Genomic DNA, 16,526 nt, shown 5'->3' on the forward strand with positions numbered 1-16,526 from the left:
CGGGAGGGGCTTTACCGACGCTCTAAAAAGCGCCGGCTTAGCTCGTGCCGCTAACACTTTTTGCGACGCTTATTATTAGCGTCGGTATAAACTAAATAAAAGCACCGCAAAATTTGACGCGCTTTTCATAGAGAATGGCAGCGCATTTTAAGCATTGCTAGATTATGGCAACGATGGTTCAGGTGCCAGGATAATTTTCTTTGGGTATCTTCTAATAACCATTACAGTATCCTAATATACGCTAACCACGCCTAAGAAAAATTGCAATAGACAACTTTGTATTGAAGTAATGTAAATTCAACTTTGTATTGAAATATTAATAATATAAGCATCCTATACCATACATTTTCCAATCCACGGTCGAAATATGAGAAAATAACTATACAAGAAATATAGCCTATGTACTAATCCATGACTCTACTTGATCTGGAAATTTCATTCCACATCCTCATTGCAAATTTTCTTGTCTTGTTTCAACCACTAATCTGCAATAAAGATTACAAGCAAAATTAATACAACCAAAGTTCAGTAATTAAGTTTTCTTCTAAAAACAAGCATTCTTGGACATATGGCCATGATCAAAGTTCAAGATACAATTACATACACTAAGATTTGATATTAAATGATCAAGACGCAGAAAATCACATACTGGAATAGGATCAGTGCCAGAGTACACAACCAAACGAAGAGGACAATCCGTCTTGAAACGGAAACAAGCAACAAAGACGAAAAAATCAAACTAGTACCAAACCAGAAATTCAAGTGCTCCCAAAATAAACTCCAGTAGCTCATTCTTAATTATAGTATAGTAAGAATAACAAACTCACATTATTTTAGACTACACAAGATTCTGACAAATACAGAAATACTCCATTACATTTACTCACCTCTTACGGTTCAAGAGTGAGAACTGGGTGCACTTTCTCAAGAAATATGTCATTCCAATGTTAGATACAGTTGGAGCTTCCTGAAATCAATGATAAGAGTACCATTGGAGTAAACAAATGCATAAAAATAAGCACACTTATAGCAAACACAAGACTGATAATCAAAACGTACTTAGATATAAACCTTATTCCTGTCATTGTTACAAGACTTACAATTACAATTTCCTTACAAGAGCTACTCCGTAAGTTTCAGTCAACCCCTAAACTCTTAGCTTTTGCAATTTCACCTAACACATGTAAAAAAAATCCATGATTATTGAAGTACATACAAAACTTAAAAGAAGGAAAATAAGGAACTTTAAAAGGTAACGGATAATACTCATAATTAATCCCAATATTTAGCTTGTTTATGTAAAGATTTACCTTAGAACATACCTGTACATTATCTGACCATATAAACAAAAATGTATGTTCTGCTCATAAACTCATCATTTGGTTATGTAATTATATACGCAGTAGTTGAAAAAGAATAAGGATATCAAGGTTAATTTGTATTCAATAATCTATGTAGCAGCCAAAACAGTTAACTCGTATTAATCAAAATGAGCTATCTGAACAATGAAAAATATTGATTCATAAGTATTAGCTATCTAAACATATTTGATGAGTGTGTCCAGGCAGAGTCTCACACCATTAATCCAGAAAAAAAAAAATCTCCACTGGCATATACAATATGAGACCAAAAATTGTGAACACATCACAAGCTCAATACCTGCTAAAAGAGACTCAAACAGCAATTATCAAAATTAGGCATATCGTCGCTTATTGGCACAATCAAACCATCAAAGTGAATCAACAAACCCATAAATCTTCATAATTTTTATTAAAGCGTAATTAACAACCCTAATAAAAAAAGATCCCTAATTTATCAGGAAATTCATAAGCAAACCTAAGCACTCTATTTGATTTGCTAAAAACGAATGAAAAGATATGTATAATGGCTAAAACTCTTGTGTTTTCTTAATCCAGTAAGCATAATCCAAGTTGTAACAAAAAGAAAGAATCAAATTTGTCAAAAAATTATGAAACCCCCAATTAACTATGATGGGAAAAAAATTATAGAATACATACCTAATTCCAATATTTGACAAGTGTTTATTTCCGTAAATCTCACAATGACAGCGGTAGAATTCCTCAATGGCGATGAAAATTGTAGTTTTAATTTCCTTGGAACGGTTTTTGTTTTAGCGAGAGGAAGTGATGGCGCTTGAATGAAATTCAAGTCCCGCGTTTGTGAGTTTTCAATTTTGGGAATTGGGAATATAGGACTTGGGGCGCTTCTAGAATAGCGCCTTAGTTTTGGGCTTTACTGACCCAATTAAGCGGTTTTCTTACCAAGCGTTGCAATAGAAGCGCCGCTATAAGGTTTTATTGTAGTAGTGGGTGTACTTCACTTGAGCCTCATCCAGAGTTCGGCTCGTATAGTAGATTACATTTAAAGCTTTATCTTTCCGTTGGCCTAGCACCGCTCCTAGTGCATAGTCACTGGCATCACACATTATCTCAAACGGCAAGTCCCGATCGGGAGGTCAGTATGATCGTGCGAGACTAAAGCCCGCTTTAACTTTAAAAAGCGAGAAAGACACTCATCAATAAATACAAAAGGGGCATCCTTAAGTAGCAGCTGTGTAAGTGGTTTAGCAATTTTTGAAAAATCCTTGATAAACCGGCGATAAAAGCTAGCGTGACCAAGGAAACTCCTCACTCCCTTAACATTAACGGAGGGGGTAATTCTTTGAATCACTTCCACTTTTGCTTTATCAACTTCTATTCCCCTATCGAAACTAAGTGCCCTAAGACAACTCCCTCGTTGACCATGAAATGACACTTCTCCCGATTAAGCACGAGATTAACCTCGATGCAAACTATGAACACTTTATCAAGGTTAGACAGACAATTAGAAAAATCACTTCCATAAACACTGAAATCGTCCATGAAAACTTCCATAATAGACTCAATATACTCTGAAAATATCCCCATCATGCACCTTTGAAAGGTGGTAGGGGCATTACATAAACCAAAAGGCATCCTGCGATAAGCAAACACGCCCTGAGGACAAGTAAAAGTAGTCGTAGCTTGATCATCTGGGTGAATAGGGATCTGAAAGAACCCTGAATACCCGTCTAAATAGCAGAAAAACTTATGAGAAGCTAATATTTCTACCATCTGATCAATAAAAGGAAGGGGAAAGTGATCTTTCTTGGTGGCGGCATTCAGCTGTCTGTAGTCTATACACATCCGCCAACCAGTCACTACTCTAGTAGGTATTAATTCATTTTTGTCATTCTTAACCACAGTAGCCCCTCCTTTCTTAGGGACCACCTGCACTGGACTCACCCATTTAGAGTGACCAACAGAATAGATAATACCTGCGTCGAGCAGTTTCATTACCTCAGCCATCACAACATCTTACATCTTCTTGTTCAGCCGGCGCTGACCCTGTCTCCAAGGTTTGTGATCTTCCTCCAGCTCTATCCTGTGCATACAAATATCGGGACTAATCCCTTTGATATCATCCAAAGAATAACCCAAGGCTTTCCTGTTTTTCTTAAGCACAGCTAACAAAGAAGTTAGCTGATCATTATCAAGCTTAGCACTAACAATGACTGGATATTGCTCAGTATCGTCTAAGAAAACATATTTTAGATGAGAGGGAAGAGGCTTACGCTCAGGTACCTTTACCTCAATGGAGCAAAGGGTACTAATCATCTGTTCCACTTGCTCTCCCTCAGCGTCGGTGAGTTCACGCTCATCTAAATCATCCTTAAGCAAATCCAACATAGCGTCATCGTCATCTGGGTTATCTGCACACTCATCCAAAAGCATAAGAGCCTCTAGTGGGTCCTTTAGAAAAGAACCCGACCAGAAGTCATAAATAGACTCGTCAATAATATCAACAGATAACATGTGTCCTCTATCATTGGTCGAGCTAAAGTGCTAGGCAGACTGAAAGTAATTGCGTCGTCCCCTAATGCAAGAGTTAAACGCCCTTGTTTGACATCAATAATGGCCCCAGCTGTACAAAGGAACGGTCATCCTAATATAATTGGGGTCCGGGTGTCCTCAGCTATGTCTAAAACAATAAAGTCTACTGGTATAAAGAACTTGCCTATTTTCACAGGCACGTCCTCTAAGACACCCAAGGGTCTCCTAACAGATCTATCAGCCATCTGTAGGGTAATGTTAGTCAATTTAAGGTGACCCATATTCAATTTCTTGCAGATAGATAGGGGCATGATACTGACACTGGCCCCTAAATCACAAAGAGCCTTATCAATTACCTCATTGCCTATAACACAGGTAATAGAGAAACTACCCGGGTCCTTCATTTTAGGTGGAGCCTTATTTAAAAGTAAATTACTAGACTCTTCTAGAAATGAAACGGTTTCAAATTCACTTAGCTCTCTCTTACGCGTCACAATATCTTTAATGAATTTAGCGTAAGTAGGTACCTGAGTAATAATTTCGGTAAAAGGGACAGTTACCTGGAGGTTCTTGACAACGTCCACAAACTTACCGTACTGTCGCTCAACCTTTGCGTCCTTCAGACGGCCTGGAAAGGGTACTCTGGTAGTAATGAGTGGACTCGCGGCTTTCTCTTTACCTTTATCAACTCGTGACGTCTTCACAGCAGGGGAAGATGACACGGTAGCGGAATTAGATGTGAAAATTTGATCTCCGCTGGTTCTGGCACTCGATCGACCACTTTTTTCACTCGATTGAGTGGTTTTATCTTGGAAATTACTCGATCGAGCTGTTTGAACCACTCGATCGAGCTCTTGGATTTCTGGCTTACTCGATCGAGTACAATTTTCACTCGATCGAGTGACTTCATCTGCTAAACTGTTCGATCGAGAAGAATTTATTGGTCGATCGAGTTCTTGAATTTGAGCACTACTCGATCGAGTAGTATTTATACTCGATCGACCATCTTGATGGAAAATTTCACTCGATCGAGTACTATTTTCATTCGATCGAGTGCTGGGACAATATACAGTAGGGATATCGTCCGTATACTCGTCCAGTTCTTCTTCCGGGGCATTATCAGCTGTCACAACCCCGTCTTTTGGCATTTTTGGCCCCTCATAAACAAGACCACTTCGGAGATTGATGGCGTTAGCTGGGTCGCATGTCGGTGGATGGTTAGCTTGGTCTCTCGCGAGTCTTAACTGCGCGACTTGTTCTCTTAACTCCATAATAACAGTTTCATTCTTGTTGCATTTCTCCCCAAACTGTCGTGTTAAGTTCAACATCAAGGACTTCAGTTCGGCAATTTCCCCGTTTGTAGAAGGGGGATCTGGCTGCGGCACTGGCGTAGAAGGAGTAGAAACATTTGTCATTTCTTCATATAATTGAGAAAAAGGAACTCCTTGCTTGTATTTCTGATAAGCAAGGACGCGCTCTATTCTCACCATACAATCAACGGGGTCATGCCCCTCCATGCCGCATCTACCGCATATCTCCACACGCTCAGTAATTGCACAAACTTGTGCATGCTTGCCCATAGCCTCCGTAATCTCCACATTACATAGACTTTTGCTAGGACTGTCCACTTCAGCTGTTACCAATTCGTTAACTTGCCCATTTCCTCGGGGATTTCTATATTCGGCAACATGGATGGCCATCTCTTCAATAAGACGCCACCCTTGATCATCCTCCATGTTTTTCGTGAATCTCTCCTTAGCTATACTATCAAGGATAGCTCTCTGATTTCGATATAACCCTTTGTAAAATTGGGTACATAGGAACGAACGCTTGAAACCGTGATGAGGCACAGAACGGACAAGCTTCTTGAACCTAGTCCAAGCCCCATCCAAGTCTTCGGTGGGCAATTGCTCAAATGAAGTGATCTGAGCTCTCAACGCATTAGTGCGCTGTGGTGGAAAATATCGCCTGTAAAAGGCCAAAGCAAGAGAACTCCAGTCGGTCACACCGGCTGCTTCCCTATCTAAATCCCTCAACCATTCCCGGGCATCATCAGCTAAAGAGAAAGGAAAGAGAACTCCCTTCACTTTTTCCTGTGTCACCCCAGCAGCAAGAGGAATGGTAGAGCAATACTCTGTAAATAGCTCTATGTGCCTGCACGGGTCTTCTTCAGGTATCCCTCTGAAGAGATTTCTCTCGACCAGCTGTATGTAGGATGGGTGAATTCCAAAAGTTCCCGATTCAATAGTGGGTAGTAAGAAACCTTTTGGAAGGGAATCTACGCTAGGCTCTGAATGGCAGGCTATATTCGGCATCCTGGCAGATAGAATTCACAGGCTGGAGCAGGTATGACAATGTTCTCATTCTAGAACAAATATCCTGCAAACTAATAAAAAACTTTGCAAAAATGAGATCAGTCTCAAGGAATAAATTCCCTGAGACGAAAGACAAACTTAAATAAAGCAACAAAATTGCGCCACATCCCCGGCAACGACGCCAAAATTTGACAGGGCATTCGTATACCTATCAAAAATAACCATTTGGCTCTAACTAATATAGCTAGGGAAGTCGGGTCGATCTCCACAGGGAGATAGGAAAATGTCAGCTTTGTCTAAGTTCGTCACGGTAACCAATTTGGGGAGTTTTAATTGGGTTGTTCTAAACTAATGAGAATGAGAAAGAGAAAAGAAAAGCAAGAGAATGAATTTTAAACAGACAAGGAAAGAGCAGCTACGACAGTCGGTTCACCATGATCATTTAGTCAAGCAATCTAGGTCTCAGGTCAATGCAAGTATGGTCAAAGGGGCAGTGAATATCTCCTTCCGGTCTCTATTCTCCCTAAAGCACAAATAGCTTAGCTTCCGCCCTCGCTACGGTGCCCTAATGTTCGCTACGAGTCCCACCCTTTCCAACCTTCCGGTTCAGGTCAAGGTTTAATATGATTTAAATGCCTAATTGCGTCGACTCAATTAGACAGATACATTTAAGTGCTGCGATTAACGACAAGGACTACACAAGCATTAACCTAATAAATCAATCACTCTTCCTTCATAATCATGGATTCCCTAGTCTTAGCAAGAGGGAATTAGCTACACACCATTATCGAATAAACAACAATAATGTATAGATAATAGGAATTAAACATGTTGATAATGCTAATAAAGATTGAATAGAGTAATAATGAAAGCAATAAGAGAAAGAAAAAAACAAAATAATAAATATGATTAAGAAATAAAAGGGAATAATAATACCGATTACAAATTCCGAATCCAAGTTCTAGAGTAGAAAAGTGTAAAGGAAAGAGAAGCAGTGAAAAAGATGAAGTGGATGGAAGTTACGCAGTCTACTCACTAAAGTAGCACACGAAATATCCTTTCCTAAACCTAATCCAAAGGCCTAATTACAAAAGCCCATACGGAAATAGGCGGAAAAACACAATTATAAAGTAAACCACTCGATCGAGTAACTCCTTGTAATGCCTTCTTGATCGAGTGGTAGAATTGCTCGATCGTGTGATCTTCATGATATAAAGCATTCGATCGACTGGAAAAGTAGTCGATCGAGCTTTTTTTGGCACGTTTAGGCATTATGACACCTTCCGAAACCAGCTCACGCGTCTTCAAAGTGATAGATTCCAAGCTCCGATTCCTTGTTCTCCATAAATGTATGCAAATAGGACGAGTTTGGGCTCGATTTATCTTCTCTTCGGTCTATATCTGCAATTTACACAAGACGAACCAAAGTAGACTAATCGGGGGTATTTGTAGCTAAATGCCATGTAAAATAGTACAGAAATGCGTGTAAAAATGAGGTAAACACCTTATATAAAATACACGCATCAACTAGGTTTATACCTGTACAAAAAATGCACGGGTCGTAATAGCAGGTGCTGTCATTAGATACATGAGCATATAATTGAGCGTGATTAAGTTTTCAATACCGTGACAATATAAATAGTGAAATTTGGAGATTCATATATTTGATAAATATTAGATTTGAATATCAGATGATATACAACCGTATTTTATTAGACTTATATTTTAGGTATTTAACATGTTAGACCCGTTGAATGTATGTAAATTGCAATATTTTATGTAAATTGTAACATTTTAACTTAGGTTTTAACATAAGTAGTTAAAATAAAAATATGAGATAGAAATAGGAGGATTTGGTTTGAGGAGAGAGGGTAATTAAATAGAATTGAAAATATAGGGGGACCCACATGTTGAAACTCAACAACCAATGAGAACTCTTTAAAACAACTCGGCTTTTATACTATGTACTCCCTCCTATTCTAAATAAGTGTCCCATTTGTCATTTCTGTCAATTCACATAACTGTCCCATTTGCCATATTTGGACATGGTTTTTTTTACTTTTCTACCCTTGGCTCTTTTCTTTATTTACCACCCCAACCACCCATAACCCATCATATTCAATACTTTTCATTATTTAACTCCTATATTCTTACCCCTATACAATAATTTTCATTATTTTAACTATATTCCTTAATTTTCGTGCCATTGTCCAAATGGGACACTTATTCGGAATAAGAAGGAGTATATGATTTGTTTTAACCGTCGGTATTGATCTATTTTCAGTTTTTTTACATTTTCTTTAGTTTAAAACCAACCTTTTGTCTAATTGTTTTTGGTCAATTTCTAAAAATTTAGCAATTTACTGAAGATTGTATTTTCTAGTTGTTGATTTTGTTAATTTTTATATTACATACTCCCTCCTATTCTCCATTTGTTTCCCTTTGATAAGGGCACAAGATTTAAGGAGCTTAAAAAACAACTAATAAAGGAGTAAGGTGGGGTTTGTGAATTAGAGAGAGGAATGAATAAATATGAGTTAAATATGATAAAGCAAAGTACTAATTGTTCCCTCCAAAAATTAACCACATATTTTGACAACCTTAAGTGTTTGATTAAACCGTCCAAATTAGGAAAGGTAATTAGCTTACAAAATCAGAATTTCTCACCCAAATTAGATAATTATACAAACCAAGGTTGTTTAACAACCATTACATATGGAGACATACCTCCATTTACTAATAATTAACTGCGTAATAAATAAAATTACATAAGATTAGTGTTTTCTTAAATAAATACATACTTTTGACCAAAAAAAAAAAATTAAATACATATACTTAGGCTATATTAAACCCAAAAAAAGGTTGATAAATATGGATTAGAAGACTTCAGATTTGATGATGGATACTCCTTTCTTTTCAGCCAATTTGGTTATCTTTGAACCAAAGCCAAAATGTCAAAACTAGCTGTCCTTCAAAGCAAGTAGTCTTAATTGAAAAATTGTCACCAAATTTCAAAAAAGGAGCCAAATTTTCTCAAACATTTCATTTTTGCGCCCAAATTACTAAAACAATGTGCAAAGTTCATTAATCCTATAAATAGAAAGCCACACATCATTCTGATTCATTTATTTGCATAGAGCCAAAGAACAAATTCAATACTAAGTCAGAAAAAAAAACAGAATCAATAAATGAAGACAAAAAATTTGGATAACTTAGAAAGAAAAAGAATCTGTCAACTTTTACTGGAGAAAACAGTTGATGGAAAACCCAAGCACGACTCATTGTCAGAGGTGGCAGCACAGTTTGGGGTTTACAGAAAGACAATAACAAACATCTGGAAAGTAGCCAAAAAACAACATGTAAGTGGGCAAGGTATCAATGTCAACAGCAAGCTTAAAGGCAGGAGAATGCCTCATAGACTGAACTTTGACACTACTCAGCTAGAGAAATTGGAGATGGCCAAGAGAACTACTCAGCATGAAGTAAGTGAAGGTTTGGGTGTTAGTCAATCAACAGTCAGTAGATGGGTTTCAGCAAAGCTCATTGACTCACATACAAATGCAATCAAGCCACAACTTACAAATAAGAACAAACTTGATAGGCTAATTTATTGTCTTTCACAACTTCAATATGATAAACATACCAAACAATTTGTTTTCAAAGAACAAAGTAACTTAGTTCACATAGATGAAAAATGTTTTTTTTATAACAAAACCTAGTCAAAGGTTTTATGTTGGTAAAAAAGAAAGAAGACCTCATAGATCTTGTCAATAAAAAAGGTTCGTAAGTAAGGTTATGTTTATGTGTGCTGTATCAAGACCAAAATATGGTCCAAACAAGGAAGTAATTTGTGATGGGAAACTTCGTATACCGCCATTTGTAATGGATGTACCAGCTAAAAGGAATTCAAAGAACAGAGTGGCGGACACATTAGAAACCAAGTATATAGAATCCATCACTAAGAAAGTAACCAAAGATATGCTGATTAACAAAGTGCTACCTACTATCAAAGCAAAATGGCCTGCTAAATATAGTAAAAATATCATCATACAGCAGGCTAATGCAAGACCCCATATAACAAATATGGATGAAGAATTCAGAAAGGTGGCTACAGCAGATGGCTGGAATATAAAGTTTACTCATCAACCACCAAATTCCCCTGATTTAAATGTACTTGATTTAGGGTTTTTTAGAGCAATTCAGTCTCTACATCAAAAAAAGAAGTCCAATGTTTTAGATGAACTTGTTGACCATACCATTAAAGCATTTATAGAGTTAGATGTGGTGAAGCTTAACTATGTTTTCATCACATTGCAGGCATATATGTTAGAAATTATGCCACTGAGAGGTTGTATTGATTATCCTATACCTCACATGCACAAGAGTAAACTAGGAGCAAAAGGTTTACTACCTGATTATTTAAGTGCTTAGACTAAATTGGTTAACCAGTGCATAACTGCATAAAATATGTACAAAATGTTGGTCATGGAAGCTCTATCAGTGAATTAGTGGATTCAATTAGTAGTATCTTGGTGAAACATCGGTGTGCGAGCGATTCGGAAGAGCAAATCGGCTCATGATAATCCCCAACAGTGAAATCGACCTGTTGGTAACATTACTGAAAACTTTGCTCATCCTAATGCAGGTTATTCAGACCAGTAATAGAAGAAGCATGGTCAAGCAAGTTTTTGGAGAAAACAGAGGCATATCAGGCAAGTTTTTGGATGCAACAATCAAAGATGAAGCATGCAGTAATCAAACAGAACAGAATCAAACAATTTTTTGCAAAAAACAAAGGCATGCAGTAAATATAAGATGAAGCAGATCAGAATCAGACAAGGTTTTGGATGCAACAATGAAAGATGAAGCATGCAGTAATCAAACAAACCCAAATCAGACAATTTTTTGCTCCTAAAACAGAACTTTGCACATGTTTATGAAGTCTATTGGGTACATTTGTTTGAATGAAATGTTAAATGTAAGATAGTTATCGTAAGATCACATTATCAACATTTTGAATGGTAAAAGAACAAAACCAGACTAAATAACCCTTGCATAGCCTCATCACATTCTGTGGTGGCGTAATGCACGGATTGTGTAATCTTAGACTGAGTAATGCTCTCATAAAGATCATTGAGCACTAACTTAGACAAAAGGAGTAAATTTAAGCCATTGAAATTTTTTAACATCATTAGTCCTTTGAAAAACCCTACTTATAAGAAAAACATACAAAATTGAGAATAAGAGATATAGAATTAGACCTTCCAACAGGCTAATACTGTGAATCAGGGACAAAAGTATCCATTTCCCCATAGCTATCAAGAACAACATCACAAGAATCAGGTATGGCCTGACTGTAACCAGCAAAGTCATAATAATCAGGCATCTCATCTGCAATACCATCGTCTCCCTTCATCCCCTCAACATCTTCAAGATCAAAGGCCAACTGAGACCACTGTTTTGAAAGATGCATCAAAAGACAACGACGATACTCTGGCCTTTCACGCCGCCCCTTCATCTTCTTCATCCTGCGCTCAACATCAATCCTAATAAATTCCACCATCTCTTCCCGAGCTTTCTCAAATGCATCTTTCTCATATTCAATCATAGAATCAACACAATCTTCATCATCCCCATCATAATCATCACAAATGTTGAACAAACAAGGACCATCTTCATGATCGGAGTTAAGGTAACTTAGATCTGAAGAAAAATTTAAAAAGTTTTCAAATTTATGGTGATTTAAGAACAAATCCATCGACATGGTGAACGATTTAGGGAAAGGAGAGTGGTAAATATAAGATCAGTGTTGAGGAAGTTGAATAGAAGTGAAGGAGACGGCTGATTTGGAGAGGAGATGAGAGGAATGAAGAGAGAGAGAGAGAGAGAGAGAGAGAGAGAGAGAGAGAGAGAGAGAGAGAGAGAGAGAGAGAGAGAGAGAGAGAGAGATAACAATGGCGGAAGAGAGAGGATAGATTTAGGGTTTTCTGATTAGAAGCCCTAAATATGGTGGGAGGAATTAGGGTTAGTAGGTAATTGGGCTGGGTTAGTTAGTTGATTAGGATTAGTGTTAATGGGTTGGGCTAATTGGGTGGGTCAGTGTTTGGGTTAGTGAAATAAATGGGTGGCATAAAATATAAATACAAAAAAGAAACAAGGATAGAATGGCAAATGTATAGGTAAAAAACTTACCAAAATAGGAAAGGGGAAGAAAACCTGAATAATCCGCTTTAGGAAATAAGGAAGAAAATGAAGAATAGGAGGGAGTATTAACAATCCTAAAATACATTATTGATTCTCACATAAAAAGATGGTAGATGAAAGGAGAGGGGATCCTCTCCATTTCCTATTCTCTCAATTTCCTTCAATTTTCTCTAATAGAAGAATATTTTTTTTATTGGTGAACATGTGAATATCATTAATCAAAGAGATTACACCACCAACTATCTTACAAAATTAAGAGGAGACATTAATATAATACATCAAGTTGCCTTAACCAATGCTTACATTTAAGTTTCTCCCTATCAAATTCAATCTTGTTCAATCGTAGTTTAATTATCTGATGCACTCCCATCACCACACGAACAGGCTGTAGTATGTAGTGCTCCAACCTACACCTGTTCCTGCAATCCCAGATGCTGTAAATAAGCCCAGAAATAGCCGCCATAACCACTTGTTTTTTCAGTAGTGATCTACACCTTCATCTAATGAGCCAGTCCATCATACTCCCCTGCCATTGAATCTGTAACCAGGTCTGCAGAAGCACCAAGCAACTCATGTTGAAGCAAATGGAATCATTATCCACTCTCAACTTTTTCATTTAACTGACCATTAGATCGTTTTGAGATGGAATCTAGACCATTAATAGGAAATGGAAGAAAATGGAGAGATGAATAAATGGAGAGAAACTCAATTGAGATGAAAGTGGGGGACATTATGGGGCCCTTACCTAAGATAAAGTAAAATATTGTACTTTCAACCATAGAGCGACACATAAGCCCTGTGGTTAGGGATGGTAGTGGGCCGGGGACCCAACCCAGACCCTGAGGGTCAGACCTTAATGGGTCGGGTATGGGTCTCATTTCTTCAAATCCAATGGATATGGGTCGGGTATAAGTCTTAAAAAAATAATTCGGGTCCGGGTCTAAGTAATTTTTTCGAATTTATAATGGCAGACCGTAGAAACCAAAGCAACTAAAGTATCTTTCTCTTCCCTCATCCCATAAATTGATAAAATTCAACCAAACTCTTCTGACAATACCACCACTCCACCACTGATACAAAGAAACCACCGCCACAACACTTGATGCATGTATTTTATATAAGGTTTTTACCCTATATTTACATGCATTTCTATGTTATTTATGTGGCATCTAGCTACAAATGCCCCCGAATAGTCTACTTTGGTTTGTCTTGTATTAATTGCAGGTATGAACCGGAAAGGAGTGTAATTAAGCCTGAACCTGTCCCAATTTCATGCATTTTGGAGAAGGAGGAATCGGAGCTTGGAATCTATCACTTAGAGATGCGTGAAGTGGCTTCGAAAGGTGTTTAAGAATTCACCCGTTCTAATATAGCTCGATCGACCAAGTTGGCTGCCGAAACTGGTCGATCGAATGCTTATTGTTGCTGGTGTTCTTCGATCAAGGTCTTCCTTTGTTCGATCGAGATAGTTGTTTGTTGAAGCCTTCGATCGAGTACCTTGTTAACTCGATTAAGAGGTTTGCTGAGTTTTATCCTCGATCGAGTGGTTTTATTTCACTCGATCGAGAGGTTCGGTCTTATACGCGGATTTTAGTTAATATTTGGATATTCTTTTTGTAATTAGTAATAAATAGGAAGGGACGGTAGTCATGAGCGTTTCTTCTTCCTTTTATTTTCTCTTACTCTCTCTCTTAGAATTTTACAATAGAAACCTAATTCTCCATTGCTACTCTCTTGTATCGGTATTCTCTACTCTTTATTTCAATTAATTACTTTTGCCCTATTGTTCTTGTTCCTTCAATCTCTTTCCTCTTTTAATTCTCTTCTTAGATTATTATCCACCATTTATTATTATGTTTAATCCTCTTAGTTTATGTGTTGTTGTTGCTTATTCAATAATTATGCATAGCTAATCTCCTTTGCTAGGACATAGGGGAGCCATGATATTAAGGGGATTATGAATAGGTAACTAGGGTTTAGTACAAATTAGATCTGTGTTGTTAATCACTGCAATTAACTGTAATTATCTGCTTGAGTTAACGTATTTAGATGATTAACTTTGGTACACCTTGACCTGGATCGAAAGATTGGGAGGGGTAAGACCTGCAGCGAACATTAGAGCGTTCTAATGAGGGCAAAAGCTAAGTTAGTAATATTTTAGGGCGAATAGCAGACCGAAAGGACTTTTCACTACCCTGCAGACCGAATTTGCATTGACCTATGACCCTAGACTAGACTTCTTGAGAATCATGGTGAACCAATTGTCCTAGCTGTTTCTCTCTATTTGGTAAACTCGTTAAGTTTCTATTTTATTTCTCTTTACTCTCTTTCTCTCTAAATCTCCGCAGATTAGAACAAACTTTCAAAACCCCGAAGAAATAGTTACTCAGACGGACTTAGTCTAGCATATATCTTCCCATCTCCCTGTGGATTTGATACCCGACTGCCTCTATTGCATTTATTAGAGACCGGTTGGTTTTATTTTTGATAGGGTTGTGATAGTCGTGTCAAATTTTGGCGCTGTTGCCGAGGAGGTGACGTAATTTTGTTGCTTTATTTTAAGTTTGTCTCTCGTCTCAAGCAATTTATTCCTTGAGACTGATCTCATATTTGTCTCTAGTGCTTTAATAGTGTTGCAGGAAATCTGTTCTAGAAGAGGACATTGTCATACCTACTGTTCTTTCAACTCTGCTTACTAAAATGCCGAATATCGCCAGTCACTCAGAACCTATGGTGGATTCTCTACCTATAGGTTTCCTGCTTCCTACTACAGATGTAGGCACCTTTGGGATTCATCCATCCTACATACAGTTAGTTGAGATAAATATCTTCAAGGGGTACCTGGCGAGGATTCGTGTAAGCATATAGAGTTGTTTATGGAGTATTGTTCTACTATTCCTATAGCTGCCGGGGTGACACAAGATAGGGTCAGGGGAGTCATTTTCCCTTTTTCTTTGACTGATGACGCTCGGGAATGGTTGAGAGACTTGGATAGGGAAGCTGCTGGTGTTACTGACTGGAATTCCCTAGTCTTAGCCTTCTACAAAAGGTATTTTCCACCACAACGCACCAATATGCGGAGAGGCCAAATCACTACCTTCACACAATTGGCCACTGAAGATTTGAATGAAGCTTGGACTAGGTTCAAGAAGTTGATTCGCTCTGTACCTCACCATGGTTTCCAACGATGGTTCTTATGCACCCAATTTTACAATGGGTTATATGATGATCAAAGAGCTGTGTTGGATAATGCAGCCAAAGGGAGATTCCAGAAATTTTTTGAAGATGACAAGGGATGACGTCTTATTGAAGAAATGGCCATTCATGTAGCTGAATATGGGAATCCCAGAGGAGGTAGACGGGTAAGTGAATCTTTAGTGGCTGAAGTGGAAAGTCCTAGTGGAAAGTTCGTTAATATGGAGATTCTACAAACTTCGGGTGCACATGAGCAAGTCTATGCTATGATTGAGCAAGAGGTACTTTGTGGTAGATGCGGTACAGAAGGACACGGTCCTATTGCTTGAATGGCGGATATAGAGCGAGTCCGTGAATATCAACAATTCAAGCAAGGAGTTTCGTTCTCTAAACTTTATGAAGACTTGACCATGCCAAGTACCTCTAGTCCTCCTAATCTGATGCCACGACAAGTCGATTCACCTTCTACAATTGTAGAAATTGCGGAGTTGAAGTCCTTGGTGCTATCCTTAACACTTCAACTTGAAAGAAAGTCGGACAAAACTGAAACTTCTATATAAAAGTTGCAAGACCAAGTCGCGCTACTTACTTCCGAACAGTTAAATCAAGTGAATCGCTCATATTCTTGTGATCCGATAAACGCGATCAATCTCCGAAGTGGTCTTACCTATGATGGACCAAAAATGTCGGAACATGATAGAGATACCTCATTTCTGCACCTCCCGCCAAACACCCAGTGATGATTGGGCCGCATGTTTAGCATATGTCGCGATTTTATGACGTTTCGTAAATCGGTTAATAAAAGGCAACTCGTACAATTGTGTATACCCCTTGATTGTCATCTAGGTGTCATTACGGTCGTCTTGGCAATAATTAGAGTACATTTGGAGTTCGGGTCAAAAAACCGTCTTCATTTCCCAAAACCGTCAAAATCAGAGTC

The 16,526-nt window shown here is 37.9% G+C and overlaps 1 long non-coding RNA gene across 2 annotated transcripts; it reads right to left on the reverse strand.

The window, feature by feature from the left end:
* Positions 1 to 287: 287 nt before the first annotated feature.
* Positions 288 to 2,324, reverse strand: LOC141591079 (uncharacterized). Of its 2 annotated transcripts, none has more exons than XR_012520641.1 (4): positions 2,019 to 2,324; positions 1,101 to 1,174; positions 888 to 967; positions 288 to 485 (listed from the first exon to the last, which is right to left on the reverse strand). It is a non-coding gene; the product is annotated as an uncharacterized LOC141591079 (long non-coding RNA). The 2 variants fall into 2 exon arrangements; XR_012520642.1 differs by having other exon boundaries at positions 1,060 to 1,174.
* Between the last annotated feature and the right edge of the window lie 14,202 nt (positions 2,325 to 16,526).

This window comes from Silene latifolia, chromosome 7, assembly GCF_048544455.1.
Source record: "Silene latifolia isolate original U9 population chromosome 7, ASM4854445v1, whole genome shotgun sequence".
Classification (NCBI taxonomy): domain Eukaryota; kingdom Viridiplantae; phylum Streptophyta; class Magnoliopsida; order Caryophyllales; family Caryophyllaceae; genus Silene; species Silene latifolia.